The sequence below is a fragment of the Trachemys scripta genome, chromosome 8 (genome assembly GCF_013100865.1).
Source record: "Trachemys scripta elegans isolate TJP31775 chromosome 8, CAS_Tse_1.0, whole genome shotgun sequence".
NCBI lineage: Eukaryota > Metazoa > Chordata > Testudines > Emydidae > Trachemys > Trachemys scripta.
Window position 1 is genome coordinate 10265616 of NC_048305.1, and position 17199 is coordinate 10282814.

The 17199-nt window shown below is 40.3% G+C and overlaps 1 protein-coding gene across 7 annotated transcripts in view; it reads left to right on the forward strand.

The window, feature by feature from the left end:
* Nucleotides 1–17199, forward strand: part of TRPC7 (transient receptor potential cation channel subfamily C member 7) — a 118408-nt gene that overhangs the window by 1253 nt on the left and 99956 nt on the right. The window lies entirely within an intron of this gene.

The window sequence follows — 17199 nt, forward strand, 5'->3', positions numbered from 1 at the left end:
AGTATCAGAGGGGTAGCCGTGTTAGTCTGAATCTGTAAAAAGCAACAGAGGGTCCTGTGGCACCTTTGAGACTAACAGAAGTACTGGGAGCATAAGCTTTCGTGGGTAAGAACCTCACTTCTTCAGATGCAAGACATCTTGCATCTGAAGAAGTGAGGTTCTTACCCACGAAAGCTTATGCTCCCAGTACTTCTGTTAGTCTCAAAGGTGCCACAAGACCCTCTGTTGCTTTTTACAGATTCAGACTAACACGGCTACCCCTCTGATACTATGTTAGAGGGGACAACTGGAAAATATGATTCCCCCCTCCTCTCTTCACCAACACCATGTTGAATGTAAAAAAAAATGAGGGCAAAGCAGCCATTTTAAGTCCCTGTGGAAATGTCATTATCTCCTAAATTCCTACATATTTGCACAGAGCTGGGCAAATCTTTTTCAGTAAATAGTCAATTTGGTGTAATAAGTATATTAAGCAAGTTTTGGGGAACTAAAACTATTCGTGAATTTGGATCAAATTTGGCCAATATTTTCAGTGAATTTTTTTTCAGAAATGTTAAAAAGCTTCATTTTGACATTTTCAAAATGAACCATTTAAACACTTGTTTGGAAATGACATTTTAGAAATGCAATTTCATTTAGGAAATGGCAGTTTGGAACAAAGTTTGAAACATTTTGTTCAACCCAAACAAAACATTTTTGGGTTATTCATTTGGGTGAGGGGGGGAAAAAAAACAAACAAACAAAAAATCAGTTCTGGGTCAAAACAAACCAATTTCCCCCCCAGATTTTTCAAACCAAAAAAGTCAATTATTAACTCATCTCTAATTTTGATGAGAGACGGAGAGAGATGGCAAGACTTCATGCCTTGTATTCTTCTCAGTAGCCCATTTCAACTCTTTACCTGCCCGTTTGCAACTGTTTTCTCTTGTATAGGCATTAAGATAGAGGTGAAAGGGCACAGGAGTTCTGAATATTGGAGTGGCAGAAAATATCATAAAGAGCATTTAAAATGCGTTAACTACATATGATTGGTAGCATACTACTTCTGAAATTCAGAACTCTCTGTTTTTGAAAGCTAAGCTGAGGTCATCTTCACCTTTTAACATATTGTAAGAAAACCCCCAGCTATCCAGAACTCGTACAGTGCACACCATCGCCACTCAGAACTTCATTGTGTCAGAACGATTGAAAGATGGATTTTCCTGCTCCAAAAGCAAAGGCTCCCATGTCTTGTGCTGAAGGACGATCTGTTTGGGAATCACTGATCTAGATTGCTGCCAGACAAATTAGAAGTGGATAGCCCAGTGGTTAGGGTGTTACTTCAGGACTTGGGAGACCCAGCTTCAATTGCCTGCTCTACTACATCCTTTCTGTGTGACTTTAGGCAAGTCACTTAGCCTCTCTGTGCCTCAGTTTCCCTCTGTAAAATGGGGACTTCCCCACCTTGCTGAGATGTTGTGAGAAGAAATACATTTAAAGAATGAGATGCTCAGTTAACTATAGTGATGGGTGCCAGATAAGTATCTTAGGTATATATACAAGTTGGTTTATCAGATTAAGAATCCATTATACCTACTCTGATTCAAATTACAAAGGTGGCACATCAAATACTTTTTGCTCTTCAGATATTGCACTCTTCAGTTGAAATCTTGATGTGCTTCTTTAGATGAAGAGTAGTCATGGGTGGAGGAACACAAGGGGGAGGAGGAACACAAGGAGGTAATTCTGAAAAGTTCCTCTAAGACTATTCTGTTTTGCTGCATTGTAAACTTCTTAACTCTCTCCTGCAAGTTATTCAACATCACCATTATGACGATGAGATTGCAAATGTCCTATGACATTTGCAACATTTTGCTAAATCAGTAGCGTGGTTCAAGAAGTTGCGGTCTTCCAGGCTAAAATAAATTGATCATAAAAACTTAATTTCTATGGCCCAGTCACCAGTTTATGAAAGTTTTCTGGCTAATGTACAGCTACAACTCTGGTCAGTAACATAAATGCAATAAAAGTCTAGGTTGTCAGTAAATTGGGGTAGGATGCCAGCGAGGAATCCATTATTTTTTTTTAATTTGAAAAACCATTCAAGTGTTCAAGTATCGTTTTCAGAATTCCTCACCAGACATTCTCTGAATTAGAAGTGACAAGAGCTGTATATCTTTTCAAGAGTTGCCTTCTAAATTAACTAGAATCATTATTATACTGGCAAGATGATTGATCCCCTTTGGAAATAAAATTAAGAGCCAGATTCTGCAAACTTTTACCCAGGCAAATAAGGAATTGCAGGATCGGATTCCAACACAACGGTGTAAAAATGTAAAAAGGGAGATTTACATGCATTGGGGATCCAATCTTGCAACACTTACTCATGGAAGTAGTCCATACATAAGCAGTCCCATTAATTTCAGTGAGACTACCTTCATGAGGAACACTGCAGGATCAAACCCACAGTTAGCGGTATTAGTATCTCATTAATGTTCCAGCTCCCATCCAGTAGAAAAGGGCATGCTATTTCATTTAAGGGGCATCAGCGGCTTTCAGCATTACATGGCTGTCAGCTCTGATAAATCTCTCCATGCTTAACTGTAAATATATTTTTACCAGAACCTGGTTCTTGCTCTAGACCAGATCTACCATATGAAGGAATCCTCCTGACGTTACCAACAAAGAGGAGATAATATACGATGGGGTTGGATACTTTAGAAACACCTGAGATTATGAGAGAGCCATAGACAGACAGGGATATAAGGTGTTATGAAACTTTCCATCATCTCCACTCATATTTGTTTGTGATGGGTTTCCCATTCCTGTCTCTTTGTGGAAGGTCCTCTGTATCACATGGAAAGATCTAGAAAACATTACTCATAGTTTTATTTCACATTTCCATAATCTTTTAATTTAGCCTCTAGAGTCAGTGACATGCAAAGTTTCAAGGACTTCAAACATATTTATAATGTAGGAATCTATATATTTTCTCATTTCTCAATTTTCTCACCTTAACCGTATAGATGGGACACAGAATTAGGTACTAATACAGCTAATTTAAAATCTTTACAGAAGGTAGCATTGGGATTTGTGAAAGAAGGTCCATGGGTGACATTTTGTGAGATTTTGTTCATAGACAGAAGACATTTTTGATTGCTGATTTTTTTTAAAGTCCTGGTGAGACTTGTATAATGATAGCAAATCTGCAAAATGTAATGAAATCAGGCAAGCTTTTAATAACATTTCTCAATCTTGAAAAAAAAAAAAAAAGAATTGTTACTCAATTTTTACCTTTAGTTGCCTATATCTGTACTTACTAACAATCTAAAATCCAAAATCATTATCCTCTGGACTATTATATTCATACAACCTCAGTAGCACACTGTCTTGCAGAACATACTTGATAGTAGAGAGAAACACTACCTCCAACTGAAGCGCATGATTTAACTTTTAAAGATGGCGGCAGGCAGATAATCAGCAGTGAGATTATTTTTCCTTCTTTTGAAGAAATTCACAGCATAAGGGGATAATAAATATGTGCCTATTTTTCAGCTCTTTTCACTACTCCAAGTGTATTTTATACAATAATGGTATTCAGCATGTAAGATTAGCTCATAGCCCCACGCAGAAATTACATTTTTGGGGTGTGTAAATTCGATGTACAAGTGACAGTTGAAATAGTTTTTAGACACATGAATTTCTGATGGTGAGTAAAAATTGGTGAAGTTCAGTTGCTCTGGTTATGAGAGGCCAAATAAATTAGGCGAGGCAAATGAGGAGGCATTCATTTCAGCATAGCTGAGCGAGAATTTATTATCAATTCCCATTTACAACAATGGGAGCTGCATGGCTAACTCTCAGCCTAAAACACTACCAAACTTACCTTAAATTACTTTACACAGTGGGACACAGACAATAGATCAAACTACAATGTGGCAGATTCACACTGTAGAGGAACAGCTACTCTTTGGTCCCAGGGAGCCTACACACGTTTGAGGGGACAAGTTCAGTCTCTGGTAGCTAATTCTTTGCATTTTACCTCCCTTCCATTGTCACTATAAACTCCTCCGTTGAACTCTATGGTTTTTTTAGTTTGGTTCACTAGCAAGATCAGGATAGTCTGTTGTCATGTTGCTTCCTAGATATTAAGTAAAGGTATCAGAATGAAGATTTGCAGGAGGCAGAGTGAAACTGACAGGGCAACGAATAGTAATATACATACTAGCCCTGATATTCACTTAATGTAAATCAGTGTAGCTCCACTGAAGTCAATGGACGTTTATCAATTCACACCAGCTGAGGATCATGACCACTAATTAGAATGAATGCAAATAGGATGGACCAGCATTGCTTCAGATGATATGGGAAGCGAGTGTCTGCTTTGCCAAGGTTTATTGATGAATAAGGCCTGAAAAAAGACATATGAGGGATAGCAATATTAATGGTATTGGACTGATTTTATGTTTCATGACCTTCCTTAGACTTTTGCAGCTCCAATGTCTTAAAAAAAAAAAAAAAAAAAAAAAAGCTCCCTTATTAATGCTAAAGGAAAAGAAAGCTGTTTGAGATGCAGCTGCATGGTTCTGAAATGAAATTACTGAATTAAAAAAAGCAAAAAGCAAAATATATTCAATGAAATGTTAAACTGGCTGTTTGTATTGACGATTCTCTTGCCTGCCTCTGGCAGGCTCACATTGTAGTTCTATGAAAGGACTTGGTGACTAGCCTGGAAAGGAAAAAATCATTACAAATGTGGGTTTTTGAAAGTTTATGAAAGGTAGAAGTCGAGGGAGTGTTCGTGGGGCATTTATGCATGGTTTATATGCAGATTTGGCAGGGGCGGGGGGAATACCACTCCTTCCAAGCAAAAGCTCTGTGAGAAAAAAGTGTTCATGTTTGTATGCTTCAACAAGCTAAAGCACATACCCTTCTGGTCTGATTCTGGGAGTAATTTAGCTGACGTCAGTGGGGCTGATTCTGCATTGTCATGTGCCCACTTTATGTAAAGGCAGCAGCTCTCCCATTGGGTTTTACATCTACTGTAGGGGCTTCCTCTGACAATGTGCTGGTGTAGCCAGTTCTATATTGCTCTACTCTCAGGGCTCCCAGGGTGGAGGGCATGCTGGGGGCCCAGGTGGGGTGTGTGTGGCTGGAGCACTTGTGCTCTCTCTTTTCTGCTGACACAATGGGTTTTTGTGGGGCCAAGCATGACTAAAAGCAGCCCTGAGACTGCTCTAATTTATGTCAGGTGCTGGGTAAATTCAGAGTTAGCTTCAGAATATGGTAAGGGCTAGGGTTGGGTTGATGTTTCCCTGGAGCCCTGCTATCTGCTGTTACATGGAACCTCATGATGCCTCTTATATCAAGTTACTTTTTAAGAGCTGAACTTCCCTCTAAGCAAAACACTTAATCATTATCTTATTTTAAAACATTGACTCTCCTAACTACTCATACATGAGAATCCTAAACAAAGAAAGAAAGGGATTATAAATTATGTATCAAACTTTAACTGGTTTAGAATATGTTGCAGAATGAAGCCCTAAGATATTAAGAATTGCAAAAGCAAATCATTAAGAACAGCAAGTTACAACCTGCAGAATAATACTGTATAATGAGATTCTACCCTAGAATGTAGACACTCTGCAGCTTAATATGTTATCAAGCAGACCAAATTTTAATGTATTTAATTTACATGGGTTTATATTATTTTGTATTAAGAATGAACTATAATTTATAAAGTTAAATAGTAATCACATATACCCACAGTCTGGCACCACTACTTACTCCTGTTGAGAAATATTTTACGGCAATAGTATTCCCATTTAAATGAAGGGTGGCAGCATCTGGCCTTTAGTCAGAATAAGAAGAAATCTGCACTCACCTACGCACTAAATCTTGCTTCTCTTACACATGCAAGTAGTGCTGTTAAAGTCACTTCTAGCAAGAATAAAGTTTGCAGTATTTGTCCCACCCTTTGCATACAAGTCAATAGGAGTTGCACTCATGTACCTGAAAGCAGGATGTGTCTAGTGAAAACCCTTTTAAATGTCACCTTCATATAATGCAATATGTAAATTTCTTCACAAGTACCATCTGCAAACAACCAGGTGACTCATTTCTTAAATTGGAAAGTGGAATTTCCAAGAGCAGAGTCAGTATAAAAGTTGGCTATAAGCTCATTGATCTCTTTACAGGATTATATGTTTAGCAAACATTTTGATGGCAATGCCCTTGTGGAGATCTTTGACATAAATATCAAACTCAATTTAATGCTACTGTATACAAGTTATGAAAAGGGTGAGGGAAATGTAGCACAAACTGGCCTTTATCTAACTGTTTACTCTCTCTTCTCCCCTGGGATTACCCTCTCCCTCTTTTCTTCTACTGAGATCCAATATGAAAGGCAGGTCTCTTTTAGAACACCGCATTCTCCCTAAATAGCATTCAAGCTGCATGCTTCAGAATCGCTAAATGTCCTTTGTGATAAAGACAGCATCATCCAAATCATTCCATATAGCGATCTAAGCAAATTAAATTACATGGTGGCAAAGGAGGATATGAAAAGATCTCACCAATCAGAAGTGTTATAATAAGCTCTCCATTCACATTGATTAAAACGTTACTGCAGATATGATCAAAGCCACCACCTGGAACACATATGGGGTATGGGCCTTGTTTATTAATCCTGCCAGACTTGTCAATTCCTCTACTTCAGTTAACACAGGAACATATTTTTCTTTCACTCATCCCCCACTGGCTTCCATTGCTGCTCTACCTGTTGTCCTGTATATTTACAGATCTTTGAAAACTAATGGGACAACTGTTCAGAAAGACCCAAACCCACAATCTAACTTTGCACCTGCTGTTTTGGGCCTGGGACAGAGTCTTGTGAGTTCAGACATTTGCAGATGGCTGACTACCTGATTAGTGGGCTCTAATGACATTTGCAACAGCAAATCAAGTAATTGGACAGCCAGGGCCATATCCACAACAGGTGTAAATCAGTGCTAATGTCAATGGAGCTACACCAATTTGCACCAGCTGGTCCCTAAATGTTTAAAGTCACAATTAAATGTTCCCACACATGTCTCCTGCTATCAAACGGGAGTGCAAAATTGCAAGTGCAAATAGTACAGGAAGTTTTCCTATATTGTCTAGTTTAATAATTTTCCACTAAAAATTCTATTCCGATAGTTTTTTCTCATCTGGTGTGTACTGTTTAACATCTATAACATAATTGAAGTAAAGTTTTTAAGGGAAGTGAAATTCTAAACTCCCCCAGCATTGCCTGGATTTACTTTACACAAATGAAGACTCGGGGCCAGATTCTTCATTCTGATGGGGCCACTATGTCACTAAAGCTGTGATCCTAAAGTTGGTCTTCCTGTGACCAGACAAGTAGATATTGCAACTCTTATGTGTCCTCCTGTGCCCAGCATAGGTGGTGTAACCAGGGAAACGGAGATTGACTGGGGAAATCTCTGGTGGCCACGTGGGCTCCTTGAGGCCATTAACAATTGGCATAAATTAGAGCAGTCTTCTGGTTGCTCTAAGTAATGCTGGTTGGACTAGCTTAGCATGTCATGGGCCAAGGTTGCGGTTCCACAAAAGGCTCCTTTGCATACTTGCTCCTGAGATCATGCTGTGTGTTTCTCAGCTGTAGCCGAAGATCTGGACCTGGCAGCCCTGTGATCCCGTTAAATGATATACTTGGCATGGATTGCTATGTACTTTGTCTGGCTCTTTTTATTGTGATTTAAATGTAAGAGGCAATTATAGCAGTTCTCTTGGCTGAATCACCATCACTATGTGGGCCCACGGCATACAATTTGTGATTGATAAGCACAGAAGGAAGGCTCCTGATCTCGAAAAGTATAAGTGGAAAGCGCGTGGGAGTATCAGTAATTTGCCCTAGCCAGATTATTGACCCACTTCTCTCCAGATTCCATGCTTGCCTCTGGCCTTACATTTCCTTATGGTTATGAAGATGACTTTTTTTTAAAAAAATCACTTTTACACGGTGTCATATTATTGCTATTATCGTCTTATAGCAGAAAAATGATTGATTGCAATGGGCTGAAGCAGCTTACAGAGGATGCTTTTGAAATGAGTGAGATGGGGAAGATCTTTAACATGTGGCTTCAATAGTTTTAAAGTTAATTTAGAGCTTGTGAATGGTCCCAGGGTGTTTTCTCACAAAATAGCTACAGCTTGGATAGTGGCAATGAAAAGTGCTCTCTGTAACTCCACTACTTCTACTCACGTTCCTCAGCTCGGCTCCAGAGGCAACACCTGTTGGGGAAGATGGCTCAGTTCAGTTCCCACGCTCAGCCAGTCCTCGAGAATGGCAACAAAGGTGTCCGTTGGTGTTAGCTGCGACACTAGTATGAATGGTATTCTGTGGTAGCTGTCAAATAGCAACTGGATTGACATTACCACTTTGGAGGAAAGAGAGCCCAGTGGTTAAGGGTGATACCCTGGGACGTGGGAAGCCTGCATTTAATTCGCCCACTCTGACATAGCCTTCCGATATGACCTTGGAGTAGTCACTTAGTTTATCTGTTTTAGTTTCTCATCTGTAAAATTGGGATAATAGCACTCTCTATTGTGAGGATAAATACATTAAATATTCTGAGGTACTCAGATACCATTGTAATACAGGTCTGTGATGGAGCAGAGAAACTACCGCTTGGCACAGCAGGGGTTAAAGAAAAGCTTTGTGTTCAGCTAGCCCCGCCCCATTATACCTGCAGCCAATGCCAAGCCTCGAGGCGGGGGAAAAGAAGGGAGCCTGGCTCAGTTGGGAGCTGACTGGCAAGGAGATAGGAACTCTCTGTTTGCCTGCCTGAAGGGACATATCAGTGACCTGCCAGCCATTGTAGGCAAGTAAGTCTTTCCCCCGTGAAGGGGAGTCTGCAGATAAGCCCCAACTGTGGGGAAACTGGACTAGTGGGGCCACACCCAAACTAAAGGACTGTAGTAGAAAGTAGTCCAGGGAAACTGGTCTTGACCTCACCCTGCCAGGAGGGAGACTCATCTTTCCTGTTTAGGAATTGAACTATACAGGGCCCTGGGTTGGGACCTGGTGGAGAGGGAGGGCCCTGGTCCCCCTACCATTCCTGCTGAATAATGATCTAGCCACTAGGCCACCTGGCCACCGAAGGCCTGATCACAAGGCTATATATGTACCTTAGAGGGATTGATAAAATTAAATTTCATATAATCGTCTAAAGAGTTTAACTATTCAAATAGAAAACACTGAATAGTTTTTGTTTATAAGCTTGTGAGAAAGTTGCTGAGGAAATAATAAATGTAAAAAAAAAAAAAAAAAAAAACCCCAAGCAAAAAGTCAAATGATTTGAATTGTTTTTAAAAGCTTGAAAAAAATCATTGATTGCAAAAGCTGAGCTCCATAGCCATGCCTGGGAGTTATTTTGATATGAACAATAGAGGCTACGCTCGGAGGGAAAAAAATCAATAGAACCGAGCTACACAAACAGAATCAAATAGAAATGCAGGACTGTTTCTGTGAGGATGTGGGGGAAAGGAATACTACCAAACTAATAATGAATAGTGATAAGACAACAGCATGGCATTTGAAAGACTGAGAGAGCTATTTTTGTTAAGGGAGAGATTTTTGTCTCTGCCGATATTGCTGCATTGGAGATGGTATCATTATAACCCATTCATCTGCTTGCTACCATGCTGAATGAAATTACACTTTGTAAAGATAATCATGGGGATTTGTAGGCTGAAATCTGCTGCCTCTCTGTTGCCATGGAGGGAACATATTGCAGAACTACTACAGTCAGTGGCATGGAAGCACACAGGTCACCCAAGGGTGCTCTGCAGCTCTTTGCATGGTGGAGAGAGACATTTGATGGTGGCTCTCTCCATGGGATTGTGGATGAGCAGGCAGTTCGGGGAAGAGGCGGGGCTAATGAGTCAGCTACAGGCTCTAGTTGCAGATATGTTCCACCTGTATAGAAGTTCTGCACGCTGCCTGTAGATTTAGGGAGGAGGATTCCATACCAGCTCAGATGAGAGCTGGTGTGAGTATGTGTACATGAAACGGGAATCACACCTTACCTCATAGTGCAGACGTCGCCTTAGTTACTTGAGCATAGCCTATAGCATGGGCAGAGCAGTTGCAATTTGTCAAGCCAACCTTCACACTGGTCCCAGGTTTCAAAAGTGGCTGCCTGAAATAGTTGCTGACTTGGCATTTTTGCATATGGGCTCTATGGTTGAGATTTTCCAAGACAACTTGGAGATTTAGCTACTAACTTCACTGACTTCTGGTTAAATCTCCTACTCATCTTTGACTATCTGAGCCCACGTACAGGTGGGGTCTTATCCAACTTCCATTAAAGTGAATGTAAAGTCTCGCACTGGCTTTAGTAGCCATTGGGTTGGGACCTACTGTGAAATTCTCTTCCTGTTTGCCACTATGTTTTATGGACTAATCATAGACCAAGATTAAAAGTGAACTAGCCATGGGAGCAAGGAAACAGCAGCAGTATTCAAAATGAAACCCCCCGTTGCTTTCTATAACAGTACATGTTAAGCAAGCAGCACCAGTCTGGATTAAAATTTGATTGGATTTGTGGATATTTTTCCCGTACAGATAATCTGAACAAAGAGTGTTTATAACCTGTAGATAAATATGTAGGGGTCTGTTCTGCACTCCTGTGGCACAAAAAATGGAGAACAGAACCCTTGAGAGAAATTCGGAACTTGTACGATTCCTGGAGGTACTTAATTCAATCACAGTGTGCTTCAGGAGCATTTCACGGGGCAGGTAGAGGGCTAAAAAAGCTGAGCATTGTTTTCTCAACAGGCCAGAGCATGAAAAATAACTAAGTATAGAATTCAATTATCACTACATCTGGGAACTTTTTAATTACACCATAAAGCAGTTTTAGAAAGAGAACTTAATTAGTCTTGAATATAAAATATTAAGGGCTAGATTGTTACCTGGACTATGTATGCAGACAAGTGAGTCAGAGGGAATAAGAAAACCCCTCATCCCTCCCTTATACTGCTATGCAGACAACCTAGAATGTAGGTCTCTGGGGAGGCTGAAGTAATATGCATTTGCCTATTCCCTCCCTGAAACAGTTGGGTTGGAAGGGGCAACATATGGGCATAGTCTTGGTTCTACCCTCCCCCAGTCTCTTCCTTGCTCCCTACATACATACCCTGCCTAAGAGCAGTGAGGCCAGCATGGAGTGAGAGGTGTAGGGAGTAATTTCTTGAAGGTATTGGCCAGTAATAAACTATTACCCTTGCAAGCAAACTGAGCTGAGAGGAAACCTTGGCTCCCTAATTCCTTCCCTGGGCTGCTCCCAGAGCTGAGCACTTGGGAGCACTGCTTCTTATTGTAGCTTGCTTCCTTGTGACCCTAAACAATTAAAGCTTTTACTCGGCTCCTTCCCTTGGTAACTACACAATGGTAGAGTCCAATCTATTACCAAACAGAGCTGAGCCAATGGCAGGAAATGGTTTCTGCAAATGTTCACTTGGAGTTGGCAATGAATCTAGGTTGGATTGTATTTGAGATCCTTTCGTTCAACAAAAGTGCTGAATGTTTTGTATACTGTTCAGCAACATATTTCACAATTTTTCATTCAGTAATTGACTCACTGTACACCGGTTTTATGATCTTCAGCCAGCTCTGTAGCTGGTCAAAAGATATTTGGCAAATCAAGTATTTGATGGATACCACTTGAAACCTCAGAGGATAATGGGCCAAATTGTCAGCTAGTGTCAATGTCCTGTAAATTTTCCAACATCTATTTATCCCACCTTTGAGGATCTGGCCCATTAGAGTCGGTGAATACTTTGGGATATACGTGTCGATGTAATTATTATATAGAGTCCCTCATTGTGTGCTTTGGACTGTCTTGTTCCAAAATCCATTCACCATGTTCACATTCAAACTCAATATTTCTGTGCTTTATCAGATATGTAAAAAATGGCAGGCTATTAATGAGACACTCTTTAACACATTAAGCACCTTTTCAAAGACCAGTTTAATTGTTTTAGGCAGTGTCAGATAAGTAGTGTCTAAAATGTGTATTGTGATCCTGTACAACAGAGTAATTAGCATTTTTTCATCCCTAGGGTTAATGTTGAACTGAATTAATGCACAGAGAGCAAGAGAGAACAGAACCTGATCTTGCTTGTTCAAGGGGCTGTGTCTGCTGTAGCCCTCACATCTCTCCTTATTTCTCTCAGATCTAACCCACTCATGTCTAGTGTCTCCATTTCCCTCCCCTACTTCTTGTGTCCAGTTCAGAGACCAGGATTCTGAGCTTTATCCAAAATTAGTGCCTGATAACACCACTTTTGTGGAGTGAGGAGAAGCTGCTCTTTTTTAGGCATTTTACTCTGCGTACTACACGCTAATTAGTGTGTTTGACATTAAGTCTCCATTCTCCACCAGCAGAATCACCCACTTGTGGGGCAAAGAGGCCCTAAAACATATAAATCCACCATTAGTGCACGACAGAATCTCCTACATGGCCATGCAATTATCTAGATACTGCTCCTCTAATCCAAAGTCAAAACTACTTGTCATTCTTAAACCTGGTTCCCGTGTAGTGATGAATCCCCGATGAAGAACAAAGCTTGTGCACCACATACTTTTTGTCTGCATTGTTAGAACGTAATTAGAATCGTAGAGCAATAATGATAGCATATGCACAGAGGTCTCGTATTGTGGTGGGAACGGTAGAAACTGGTGATTAAGGTACAATAATAGTTTGCATTTCAATCTTCTATTTGGGATCTGATGTTTTCCCAGTTTGGCCTTTGCACAAGAATGTGGGGGCTTTTCATTTGCTTGCTTGTGTGTTTGTTGCTTGTTTTTTTTTTTTTTGAGTGTTTTGCCCAAACCTATTCATTCGTTTTTTAAAAAACAGAGATTTCTTCCTCACTGCTTGGCAGCTTGTGTAATCCTTTAGACCTGTGCAAAGCGGGTTTTAAATGCTGCCAGATTAGAGCCATAGGCTTTGAGCCATAGGCTACATCTACACTTGGAGCTAGGGCTGTGATTGCCAGCTCTAGACATACATGTGCTAGTTCTAGCCACAGTAGAATGGGCAATGGAGAGCGGTGGTGTGGAGTAGCTGTCCCAAGAACACGCCCATGGGGTATGGGCAAGTTTGTACTCAGGGCAACTAGCTCATGCTGCTGGTTGCTGCTCCTATAGTATTGCAACACCACTTCTATTTTTAGAGCAATGAGAGCTGGTGTGATTATGTCTGCTCAAGTGGGAAACACATTCCTAGCTCCAAGCACAGATGTAGTCTCAGTTGTGCTGCCTCTCAAGCCCAAGTGTCAGTGACTACCCAAGGTGTTATATCGGGAGAGCTGAGCCCAAGGAAAGTGGAAAATATGTCTCCTATTAACAAAACTCCTTCCAATATTCTTGGAATGATTTTAGCACTGAAATTACTTGAGGTAGAAATCACAAACTGGCATGGAAGCAGCCCTTATGGAGGACAAATGCCTTTGAGTGTTCTGGTGAAATTTGCCTTTGATTTGACTTTCCAAGAACACGCTGCACAGACGCCATTTTTCTCACAGAGACTGGTGCACAGATAATGACCATTGTGTTGCACTTGCACTGATGGCTAACTTAGCTGAGCAGTGAAAGATTTTCTGAAGGTGAAAGCAGAAAAAGATTATTCAATGGAAAGCTTTCCACATCCAGGATCTGTAAGTCCTTTCTGGCCTTCAAATCATTGCATCTATGCATTAATTAATATTTGCAGGGAACACCGAAGATTCAGAAGTACGCTATGCATTTCGGGCACTAATGTTGTCTTTTTTGTGCCTGTTCTCTGGCTAAATCACTTTCCCCCATATCAATCTGGCATATTTCACAAGTAAAATATTTTTAAAATGTTGCTTGAGAAAAGTTTCCCTTCAAGCCCTTCAGGATGTCTTAGAAGTGAAGCCAAACTTGTGGAACATGCAACTGGGTTGAAAAATGTGTTCATATGTCAGAACGTGAAGGTATCATCACTCTCATGCATATCAGGAACGTTATTATCCAGCCAAAATGACCCCTGTTCAGGTGCGTTGGGGAGGCTGGCATAAATGTAAGGTGTGATAGTGGAACATCATAACTCAGCTACCTATAGTCTGTGTCTGCACTAGGAAAACTAGAAATTGTAATTCACAAAAGGTGCAGATGCACCATTGGTAGCAATAGGGGAGCTATGGAGAAGGGAATCATGCATATTTGCCACTGTATCATCTAGTCCTGATCTGAGGCAGGTTAAATGACATTGTGGTAGAAACTCATGACTAGAACAGATCAAAAAATTTATGATGGAACTTTCTTCTCTTGGAAAATGCTGTTTCCTTGAAATCAAAACTTTCAGTGGGAACATTTCAATTTCTACAAAATTTTGTTTAGGGAAAAAATGAGAGAAAAATATTGAAATGGAACATTTTGAGTTTTTGTTTTGAAGTGTTTCATTTTGAAATTTATATTTATATAAAAAAGGTCAGTCAGAACAAAATGTTTTGATTTTTATCAAACCAGAAGTTTCAATTGACCCAAAATGAGGGTTTCCCCCCCCCCAAAATGTTATTTCATGGGAAATTTTGAAATATTTTGTTTTTATTTTAATTTGGAATGAAGACCAAGTTTGAAACATTGGAATTTCAGTTCTGTGGGAAATTCCAAAATTTTAACCAGCTCTGCTCCTGACACTTACAACTTCCACAGATGTTACCATCAGTGGAGAATTTTGGGTGCCAGTATTTTCAGTGTAGAAGCAGCCTTTTTGTCATGGAATGTTTATTAACTTCACAACTCATCTGGCAGTTTTTCTGTTTATACCCAATGGTGAGACAGTCAGAATTTCATCTGTGGTACTTATTATTATCCGTCATTTGCATCATGGTAGTGCATAAAAGTTCCAATCAGAGATCAGGACCCCTTTCGGTTGGCACCATACATGACCAAAAGATGGTTTGATTCCCTTTACAATCCAAATATGTGCTCAGACAACAGGTGGATACAACTAACAAGTGGGTGAGCACAAAATAACAGTGAGATAATTATTATTAGCATAACAAGCAGCAGTCTTGGCAGGCCAGTTGCTTAGCCATTATTGAGCCCTTTGTAGGGGTCAGATGACGGTGAGTTTTAAGGAGGCATGGGCATAGACAATTTGGGGCTATGCCTCCCCCAAAATGTAGGGATTGCATTAATAAATAAAGGAAACACTGAATATAGAACAGTAGTTCATTTGGCTCAGTTTATTAAAAGTGGGCAAATTTAGTAGTGGTACAAAACTATTCATTAAAGCAATATTCAACAGCTATTGTTTCATTACTTTTAAACTCTAACCCCCTACTCTCCAAAATAAATAAAAGAATGTATGCCTGTGGGAGGAGTTTGAAGGAGGACAATGGCACTTTATGGATTTTACCCCCCATGCAGAAGAGTAAGTGCAAAAGATTGTAGTTGATTGGTTGGGAATTGATTTGCTTGGAGGGCCATTATATTCACTGCCACACCATCAGCGCCTTAAAAGATAAACTCAGACCTTCATATTTCAAGCACCTGTTTATTAAAAGTTACAAAACCTATTATTTGAAATATTGTAATAGATTTCGAAGAGGCATGCAGGATGGAAATGTGTTTGTGAGCAGAAGGGCACTCTCATATATACACATATTATACAGCTTGGGAGAAATGCACAGTATCAGGGGGAAAAAACAACAACTTTGGACATGTTTCTTTTATGTCAGAAAATTCTGCTGTTTATTTTCTGAATGTGAGGGTTGAACCCTGTTATGAACAGTTTAATGACCACACAGTGCTTGCTGTATTCTTCCTCTCTGCATTGGGAGGCCAGTGATTTTCCGTTTCATACTCACTACTCTCTAGCTTGCCATAGTGATCTCTCAAAGTCAGTACGGATTTGTTAACACTGAGTTTGAATAAGGGTCTTTTTAAATTTCTCTTATTTGGGGGAATGTTTGCACAGTAGTTTCGTAATGTCAAGGCATAAAGGGCAACAATTTTATTATGCAATGTAACTTACTAACCCTGAACCATCATTTTCAGCTAAGAGCTTTGGGTAGGGAATATTTTACACAAAGTTTTTTGGCACTAAGTTTGCCAGATCCTCTAACAGAGGCAGTTCGTTCTAATGTTTCAAACATAGGTCATGGTTTTATTCCTGCTCGTTGTGACACCGTGGACAATTCATTTTAATTCTCTGTGCCTGGGTTGACAAATGTGGATGACAAACATGTTTTTAAAATGAACTTTGAAATGGGAAAAAAATACTCAGCTATTCAGAGTAAAATCCTGGCTCCAATGAAGTTAATAACAAAACACCCCCTGATCTCTGTGAAGTCAGGATTTCGCTTCAGTCTTTTAAAGAGCCATTTTGGGGGTGGAGGAGACTGGACTGAACTGTGTTTTTGTTGATTTAGTTGTTTTGGTTTTTGTGGGGTACTTTATTGGTCAAGTCTGATGGTGCCCACAGCTTGATAGGTGCCTCTCTGGAAGTAACTGAATTTCTTACAAATAACCTGTCATGTTTTTGTTTAACACATATATCACAGCAAACGAATCAATTCAATTAGACTTCAAACACTGCCACAAGGGATAGATCTTGATTAATGCAAGGAGCTTGAGGAGAATAGATTTAATGGCAAGGAACCATGTATTGGAAATGTATTGCCATTCGCATGTAAATTGATCAGGAATATGGGCTCTTTTGTTCAGACCCAAACGTATGGATTCAGTTCTTAATTTAGAGTGTAATTACAGTGGTCTGTGACAGACACAGGTATAATTTATTCTTTTCCATTGGCCTTTTCCCAGAGGCTTGCTCTCTTTACCCTCTCCTCTGTACGAGACCACAGCCAGAGACCAATTTCTTTGTGTCTCTAAAAGGGGAAGAGAACTGGGCAAATTCTGTTGATCCCCATTGGAGCCATGCTAGGGTGGAAGCAGAGCGGTAGCGGCTTAGCAGAGGTTCCCAAGCCGTTCTGCCTGTGCCGGGCAGATGGAAAGAGCTCAGCTGCTGCCCTTGCTGACACTTCAGGAAGAGTTTGCTGCCAGTTGCTGGCAGGAGTCTGAGGGATGGGGATAGGCTGGGAGTTTGCCCAGGCTTCCTTGAAGCTACAGAGCACTGCACGGCTGGGCAATTTACACGCCCCCTGCCTAGCACTCCA